Consider the following 10,096-nt stretch of genomic DNA (forward strand, 5'->3'; position numbering starts at 1 on the left):
CTGTATAGAGAGGTCACGTGAGGTGTTCACCTGGCCTATGCCTGAGAGGAGGAAGTTTTAAAAGGGTAGCGGGGAGGGGAGGTCAGACAGGGAATGCTTTTTGAGAGAGTAAATGTTTACGAGTGGTTGCTGAAATAGACGCTGCATGCATGTTATTCTCAGTACAGGATTAACGCTTCTCCCGCTGGAGTGGCTACTGTCTGGGGAGAACCGAAGAAGCAGCGGGACATTTTGAAGAGGAGCGACTCCTCGAAACAGACAAATCCAATAATAGTCTGAGCGAATTAGGGTTGAATGTGGAAGTAAATACAGCAAAAGGATATTTTGTATCAATCGAACCATTTCATGTAGATTAAGAATTTCAGGTGCCTATATACAGCGCAGATTTGTACCAGAAAAAAAATATTATTAATATACAGCTTTGAATGGACCATGGTATAATGATTATTGGGCCAAAATCGCATATTATCACATATAGATATTAGCTGATATCTCCCATACTGGTTAAAGGATCTTTACCAAACTTGGTGTACTTACTCACCATAAGTTCTTGATGAAATTAGTAGGTGTTTAATGTCTTGTGGTGAAAGGTCGTCACTTGAGGTCATATTTGACATGCAATGTTTGTTTTATACCTCTCAGGCAGATTGATTTTATACCTCTCAAGCAGATTGAAGGATCCTCATTAAACCCAACACAGTTAAGTAAGCCTAAATTAACTGATAAGGCATTAAAGATCATGGGGTCACAGGTAGAGGGTAAAGGTCATGAGGCTATAGGTGGCTGAGGCATAGAATCAACTATCTGAATTGACATTAAAAAAGATTAAGACATTTATTAAAGCAAAACAAACTTTATTTTCTGTATAAAAACAGTTGTTTCAACCTCCATATCTTAATTTAGTATTGTAGTAGTAGCCTCTCTGAAACCAGGGGAAATCAAAATAATTTGCCGTTTTAAAATGCAAACATCTGTGTGAATACCTGTTTTAAAATAACTGTTTCAGTTCATAAATGGCTTGTAACTCATACAATTAAATCCCATTTTTTAAGAGATTGACAAATTCGTATTTAATTATATTATTGACATCTACCGTCAAAATCTTCCAAAATATTTAGATATTATTTTTTGCCCACCCGTAACTTGAACTGAACAGATAACAACGGACGTGCCACATTACTAACATCAAAACTGGAAGACAATGCTAGTCTTCAGGGTCACAGAAATTGCCAGGAGAAAGTGGACAACACCTTGTCCATGAAGGGAAAAATAGCAAGGGCCACAGTTAACAGTCATACTAACTTATGGAAAGTCACAACAGCACAGAAAGATATCATTTACAGCTGGAAGTAGCACTGATTGTACTGTGGAAAGGACTACATGGGCAATATTGAAAGAGATATTGGTCAGGTCATGACTATGCTAGTGGTAGTATTTCACTGTTATTTACTGCTAAGCACATTTGCCTACAGTAATCAGATTCTTGATTCTTATATACAAAGGAGGGATATTAAACTCATTGTGCTGTAGATAGGGACTCCCCATGTCAAAAACAACCAAGTCTATGTTAAATAAACATATGGCTATATTTACAGTAATTGAATTGAACATGGCATGTTGATTAGCATGTCTCCACCGTCTATAACCTTGTATGTCTGGGGATGAAAACTGACCTTAACCTTTGACCCCATGGCCCTGAGTCCCTAAGTTCATCTAACTTGTATATACAATAAATGTACTAGAGTTAATGAAGATCCATCAATCTGCTTTGGGGATATGAACCAAATACTGCATGTGAGTTATTTGTGTGACCCCTTGTAACCTTGACCTTTGACCTCAAGACCTAAATTGTCTTGCAAGCTCTTTGACAACTTATAGTGGGTAAGTAGACCAGGTTTGATGAATATCTTTCAATTGGCTTAAGAGATATCAGCTAATATCAAAATGTACTAACATACGTTTTTGGCCCAAAATTCATTGTGCCATGCTCCATTCAAAGCCCTATATATTTTTTTCAGTACAAATCTGCGCTGTAGGCACCAGAAATTCTTCATCTACAGAAAATTACGATTCAAATGATACCAAATATGCTTTTGCTGTATTTACTTCCACCTTTGACCATTTTCTAGGCTAATTCACTCAGACCATAACCCAATAGTCCTGTAATCAAAAAATCAACAAAAATAAACTGTAGGCCTATGTCACAACACCACTCCCCCTGCTGGTGGTACCTATCGCAATCAGACGTGGTGGACACTGAATGCACTTTTTCCTTAATGAGAGACAGTCTATGAAAGACATTAGGCATGGCTGCTCACAAACTTTCTCCATGTGAAGCGCAAACATTTGTGCTTGCAGATGGAAAGTCCCATGATGCACTTGGAAAAGTTCTGCTGGTGTATGACTAGTATGGATCCCATTGGTCCTTAGAGACTTATGTGATGCGAGAATCTGAGTTTTCCTTCTTATCCTCGGTCTTGATTTCCTTGATAAAACATCTACCCAAATCAACATGGGTGACCAGACCGACGGGGTGAACACAGAAGGTGGTGTGACTTTGTATCCTTTCCTCCGACGCACACCTGACTGTTTGACCTGGTCGGTCCCACATCAAACTTTACATGGCGCAATTTAAGCCTCTGACGGATGCTCTTCCACCTGTGGTGCTCCCCCTGGTGGAGAAGTGGCCAACAGTCTGTACGGATATACTGTAGTGGGAAGAACACAGGTGATTAAACACTCCATCCACCCCACTGATGAAGTACCAGTGAGATGTAGGGCCTACCGAGTGTCACCTATGAAAAAGGCCATTATTAAAGAGCACCTGGATAATATGTTGGAAGATGGTGTGATCGAGCCCTCTGACTCTACCTGGTCTGCTCCTGTAGTTCTTGTCAGTAAACCTTTTTTTCTGTTGAACATTGCGTGCACCTGGAGCTATGGGAGGCGGGAGCACTTTATTTGACTTTTGGGTTGGGGATTTGTAGAACAAATGATCAAGTTTAAATGTACGTGCTTGGGCTGAGCTATATATTTCTGTTGTTTGGGGTAGGGGTTATTTTGTTAATATCATGGGGTTTGTTGCATGTATGAAAGCATTTAGTTGAAAGAAGAAACAAAACGTGAATGTGAAATCTCACTAAACGGCAGTCCTACGTTAAAATCCAATGACTTGGTGTCCGGATTATTTCCTTCCAAATTTAGTAGCGTTCATCTCTTATATAGACTGTTGTCAATATAGGGTTGAATTTGTTACAATGGAGCTGTGAAGAGGACAAAAAGCATTGTTGCTCTCATAACCTGGCAATTTGCTATAGGCATCAATGTGTTGCATTATAGTAGTCAACACAGCCACGCTCACAACATCAGAAAGGCATTCTCTCATTAAGGTTGTCATCAGGGATGAGCATAAAGTCCTTGTTTAAACTCACTGAAGCTGGACAAATAACCCAAAGCACTTAAAGAGAGCAAGGTTAGCTTTGTTTGTCATTGAATTTCAAAAGCCCTTTAAGGCGTTTTTACTCCAGAGGGGGGGAAACATGATCGCCCCTTGAATTAATTTCTCAGAAGACTTAGTTGATTTATGGGAACATTTTAGCCTCTGATTCAATAAGGACTTCCATGCTGCTGCAGGAAATGAAGACAAAAGGAGACCACGGGCCAAATCTATGCTAATAGAAGACCAAAGCTGTGATGCTTGGAGAGCAAGAGCTTTCACATGTTCCTATTTTTTATTTATTTTTACATTTAGCTCTTAATGGAGAAGCAGGTATTCACATTAACCTTTGATGTATCCTTGACTACCAGGCCATGGCAAAATACGATGTTTATTAAATCCCATGCACTGGGGGGAAACACTGAACAGAATCCTTTTCACAGCAGGACACAGTGAGAATTTTCAGGTCATCCTTTGTCAATTTTGTTTTGGAATTCATTTTGATAGTTAGCAGTTACAGAAGATTTGTAAAATCCCTGTCTGTTCTTTCCCAGTGAAAAATAACGGATTCTAAAACAGATAGTTCCGGTCCTTGATTATGATTGCCGTTAAGATAGGGGGTCCAGAGGCATGCTCTCCTTTAAGATTTAAAAAAAAATGACCCCTTAAATTATGATTTCTGGTGAGTCATATGTCTATGGTGACTATAGCCCTGGTTAATATTGTGTGATGAGGTCTATGGTCTTCAGTTGCCTGACAGTTGCTCTTTTTACACTTTAAAAAGAAGACTATCAGTCTAGCTGTCATGGCGAGTCTCTCAGTGGCCACACAGGAAGCACCAAGCAGGAATTCTGAAACAGGCCTTAGTGTCTTCGGTGTGTGATAGGCTATATTGGGAACTAATAAGACCCCTCCAGAGGTAAAGGAAATATTTATTTTTATGATGAATTTTCGAATGCAGTGGGATGCAGCTCATTTATCCAGCACTAACAGTGTGAGTACATAATTTTGAGATCATTGAGATAAATGAACCCCATTGTGCTCATCAAACATCAAGGAAATCAGTACAGGTGACAGTGGACAGTGTTACCAGAAGACACTGTGTTCGGACCCATTTGTTTACAGAGCTCCTTTGTAACCGTATGGGTTGCATTTCTGCAGGAATATCCCAACTCATGGATACAGCCGGAATGTATCCTGCCTTTTGCTTTGACATACAGTATGTGAGTGAGGCAGGCTTTTCCAAACAGTTTAGCGCTCAAAACAAAATTGACTTGAGGCTTTGTTTATCCAATATGGAGCCAAGAACTCTTTGCAGAACAAAGCAGGCTCAGATTTAAAATTAAGCCGTGACTCAGCTGAGAAGTAGATTCTGTAGGAGTGATGACAATATACAATGTAATTTAATATGCCATATACTGCTGCTGCCACTACCACTAAAATGATTATTATGACAATGACAATGATGATATCTGGAGTGGGGTTGGTGGTTCCAAGTACTTTGGATCAGTTTTAGAGAGGCCCGACCTGAAAACGCTTGAGAACTCCAGGTGTAAATCACTACTAAGAATAGCAATGATGCCAAGGAATTCATTGCACTAATCGATACATTCTCCCTAACACAGCATGTACAGGGGCCATACCCTCGACCTTGTTATTACAAAGGGTCTCGATGTCTCTACAGCTGTTAAAGACCTGGCCTTATCTGATCATTTCTGCGTGTTCTTTGATGTGTCTATGTCCCCACATACTCAAAACACAGCTATGATGGTAAAAAGGAGAATCATAAATGATCAGACAAGTGCTCTCTTTGAGCAAGCACTTTCACTAAAGTCAAGTCAACTGTCAGACTCTGAAGACTTATTTGATCACTTTAATGCAAAAATGGCAAACATTATGGATGACATTGCTCCATTACAATTCAAGAAAGTTAAGGACAAACAGAAAGCACCATGGAGGCAAAATCCAGCAGTTAAACTTCTAAAAAGAGAGTGTAGGAAGACTGAAAGAAAATGGCGTAAATACAAACTTCAGATCCACTATGAAATCCATAAAGAGATGCTCCGCACATATAACTCTGAAATATGCAAAGCAAGACAGTCTTTCTTTTCTAACATTATCAATAGAAGTTCAAATAACACTCGTATTCTATTTTCAACTGTTGATAAGTTAACAAATCCCCCCTCACAATTAGCGCCTGAACTTCTCTCAACTAATAAATGCAATGAGTTTTCATCTTTTTTTAAAGGTAAAATTGACAAAATCAGACTCAACATATCTGCTCAATTACAAATTCAACAACCTGAACTTCCAGCAACAAACAGAGGGAAACTAAACTTGATGTCAGAGTTCAGCTTGATAGACTATGAAAAAACTTGAAAAAACGGTACAGAATCTCAGCTCTTCCGCATGTGTCTTAGACACTCTGCCTACCAATTTCTTCAAAACTGTTTTTCACCTCATAGCGGCGGATGTCCTTCAAATTGTAAATGTATCACTGCTGTCTGGCCCTTTTCCTAAGTCACTGAAAACAGCTGTTGTAAAGCCACTTCTCAAGAAAAATAACCTGGATGCCTCCATGCTAAACAATTACAGGCCCATATCCAATCTACCTTTTATTGGCAAAATTATTGAAAAAGTAGTCTTTAATCAGTTAACCACCTTCCTAACATCAAATGGGTATTTTGATTACTTTCAGTCTGGTTTTCGGGCAAATCACAGCACTGAAACAGCTCTCATTAAAGTTTCCAATGACATACGCCTCAACACAGATTCAGGTAAAACATCAGTCCTAGTGCTACTGGACCTTAGTGCAGCATTTGACACTGTTGATCACAATATTTTACTACACAGACTAGAACACTGGGTTGGATTTACAGGCATAGTTATCAGCTGGCTAAAATCATATCTACAAGAAAGGAGCTTCTTTGTTGCCATCGGAAACTGTACCTCAACACCAACGTCCTTGACCTGTGGTGTTCCCCAGGGGTCGATCTTGGGGCCACTATTATTCAACCTCTATATGCTCCCACTTGGACAAATCATTCAAAATAATTTGATTTCATATCATAGCTATGCAGATGACACACAAATTTACTTAGCTCTATCACCAAACAACTATGGTCCTCTTGAATCTATGTGTCAGTGTATAGAACAAATCAACACCTGGATGTCTCAAAATTTTCTTCAGCTGAACAAAGAAAAAACTGAAGTAATTATATTTGGTAAAAAGGAGGAAAGACTTAGGGTTGCCACTCTCCTTGACACAAAAGGGTTGAAGGCAAAGGATACTGTTAAAAATCTTGGTGTATTAATTGACAGTGATCTAAATTTCAACAGCCACATGAAAGCGATAACTAAATCAGCTTTTTACCACCTCAAAAATATTGCCAGACTCAGAGGGCTGATGTCAAAGCATGACTTAGAAAAACTCATTCATGCATTTATCTCCAGCAGGGTTGATTACTGCAATGGACTGTTCACAGGCCTTCCTAAAAAGACTATTAAACAGCTTCAGGTGATACAAAATGCAGCAGCTAGGATTCTAACAAAAACTAAAATAACTGACCACATTACTCCAATTCTTAAGTCCTTGCACTGGCTTCCAGTAAGTCACAGAATTGACTTTAAAGCACTATTACTTGTTTATAAATCAGTAAATGGAGCAGGACCTAAATACTTGCTTCAGCAGTACACACCTTCTCGTCCTCTCAGGTCCCAGGTGAAAAACCTGCTAGTAAAACCTACAGTTAGAACTAAACATGGTGAAGCAGCTTTTAGCTGCTATGCTTCTCAGCTGTGGAACCAACTTTCGGATGACATCAAAAAGGCCCCAACTGTAGCCAGTTTTAAATCTTTATTTATTTATTTATTTATTTATTTATTTATTTTTTAAATGATTTTACCTTGTGTTTTATGTTTTCTTTTTATTATGATCTTTACCTTTTAACTATTCTTTGACTATATTGCCCTTCTATGCTTTTATTGGTTATTATTGTTTGGTTTTGTTTATGTAAAGCACATTGAATGACCTGTGTATGAAATGCGCAATATAAATAAACTTGACTTGACTTGACTTGACTAGCAGTAACCTGTCAAAGTCTGAAGATGTCCAGACTGCAGGGGTCAGTAGTCCCCAACCTAATCTATACACCTCCCTCCCTGGCTTTGGGAAACATATGGGAGGGAGGTGTATAGATGGAAACATATGAAACATATCCATGTTGGGTACTGTAGAACATGAATGTTTTTCTCTTCTATGGTAAAAAATGTGAAGCTTACCTCACCACAGCTGTATTTTCACCATAGTTCAAGACTGTGAAGAGAGCAAGAGGGCATCAATACTAAACATCAGAATGCCACTTTTCCACAGAATAGGAGATGCTGCCTAATTTCCATTTGTTTGTTTGTCTGTTGGTTTACCTTACTGGTTTTCATGAAACTTGGTGGAGGGATGCAGTATGGACTAGCAGAGAACTCATCACATTTTGAGGTCTAGATCAAGGGATGGATCCTGGGTATTTTTTAACTTTGGTGCCATCTGCTGGCCCATAGGCACACCATTGGCCTTAACAGTGAAACACTTACTTCAGATGCAGAATGATCAATGTTCAAAACAGAAAGAAAATGTAAAATAAAATAAAGAGAAATAAAGAAAAATAAAATAAAAGATAAATAAAGATAAATAAAAGACATATACATCTACATCTACATTAAACAGGAAAGATTAAACAATGAACAGCAAGGAACAGCAGAACACATAAAGCAAGCATACTGTAGCACATTAGAGGGCAGAGAAGAGCAGAGAGTACAGGTGGGTTTTGAGCCTGGATTTAAAAGCACTGATGGAGGGGGCAGTTCTTATATCAGGTGGCAGCTGATTCCACAAGCGTGGGGCAGCAACTGTGAAGGAGACAGAGCACCATTAGAGACAGAGCACCAAGAGTAGAATGAATCTGGGAGGAAACAGCACAGTATACAGCCAGAGATAAGTAAAAGCGCACAAGTTAATGGTGCCCTCCAGTTCTGTGCTCATTAGAGTAGTCACGTGGAGGGTTTGTTGCACATACCATATCTGAGCATCACAAGGATGCTATGCTGGCATGGAAATTATTAAATTATTATATATACTCTTTTGATCCCGTGAGGGAAGAGTATCAGGTCACAGAAAAAAACAACTCTGCTCAAGCAGGAAAGGGAACTTCTTTAGTATATTGGAGCTGATAAAACATGACCCAAACATTAAGATGGGACAAGAAGGCCCTCTGTGTGAAATTGCTATTATGTTCTCCACCCCTGGTATCTGAATGCTTTACAGGTTACGCCATGTGTGATATGTCATAATAGGGCCCCTCAACCATATAACACAGATTATGTTATTCACTTATTCACCCCTAATATCTAAAAGGGGCCACTCAGTCAAATTACCCATAACACAGATTATGTTCTGTGTAGAAACTGTATTTAATGTTAAAGATGCTATTAAAAGAATAGCATTTAATTATTTATATGATACATTAAATGCATGGTTGTACATTTAGGCTAATATTCATCACAAAAAGCTTAAGGAAGACATTGATAGTGATTAAAAAAACTTTAATCTTGAATTCTATTTTTACACTGCTGTGCAAAACTCCTGTAGGCTAGAGGCTACTGCTTCCCACCGCCTCTTCAGTCTAGCTGGCTGACTGCCTGACAGATGTCACGTATGCTTCGGCTTTTTGCATGTAGCTGTTTCCTTCCACAACCCACAAACAGGAACATGTAGTAGGTCAACAACAGGTCTTGTGGAGGCACGGATTGGTACTTTTGAGCAGGTGTTTGATGATTTGTGGAAGTCTGTTTTGCATGCATGTACTGTCTAACTGTTAAACTAGCCTCTAAGCTAATCACATTCTGTCAACAGTGGGAAACCAAGCAACAGATAACACCAAAGACAATTTCAGTCAAGGAATCTTCTACCAGGTTTTGGACAGTGCGCGGTTTTCATGCATATGGCGGAAAACCTAATCAATCGCTATTAGCAATTCTCCTCCCCTGTGTTTACTTTCCCCTGACACTCCTATAAATGCATATGCATGACAAGGAAAAGCGCAAATAGCCATTCTCAGCTCCCGCTACAGGCAGTCTGTGCTTTTTCCTCAGTGCAGCTTGTTTGCACATACATAGATGTTTTTACGTGAACGTTGCGAATCAAATACGCTTGAAGTGCGCAAAAACGTTAGTACATCTGGCCCTGAATGTTAACTATTTGGGTGTTAATACTCCACGAGGGGGACTGCCCTGTGGTCGGGCATTTTTGCCCTGAAAGGAAATAATGTGCTGCTGTTTACTGGATGCTTGACTAGTATAATCATTATTATCTTTTTTATGTGTTTTAATTATTACTTAAAAAAAAAAAAACTATTGTCCTTTTATGCTTTTATGTACTATTACCTTGTTTTATGTTTTTTTTTATTCTTAACTTTTTGCTTGTGTTTATGTAAAACACGTTGAATAACTTCTATGTGTGAAATACGCTAAATAAAGTTGACTTGACTTGACCTGACTGGCAGAGGTCTTGTATAAACTTGCAAACCCAAGTAAAGTTACCAACACTATTGCCAAAAGTTGAAATAACTCAAAACCTTGATACAATATAGAGGTCTCAGAGCTCACACT

The sequence above is a fragment of the Alosa sapidissima genome, chromosome 4, assembly GCF_018492685.1.
Source record: "Alosa sapidissima isolate fAloSap1 chromosome 4, fAloSap1.pri, whole genome shotgun sequence".
Lineage (NCBI taxonomy): Eukaryota > Metazoa > Chordata > Actinopteri > Clupeiformes > Clupeidae > Alosa > Alosa sapidissima.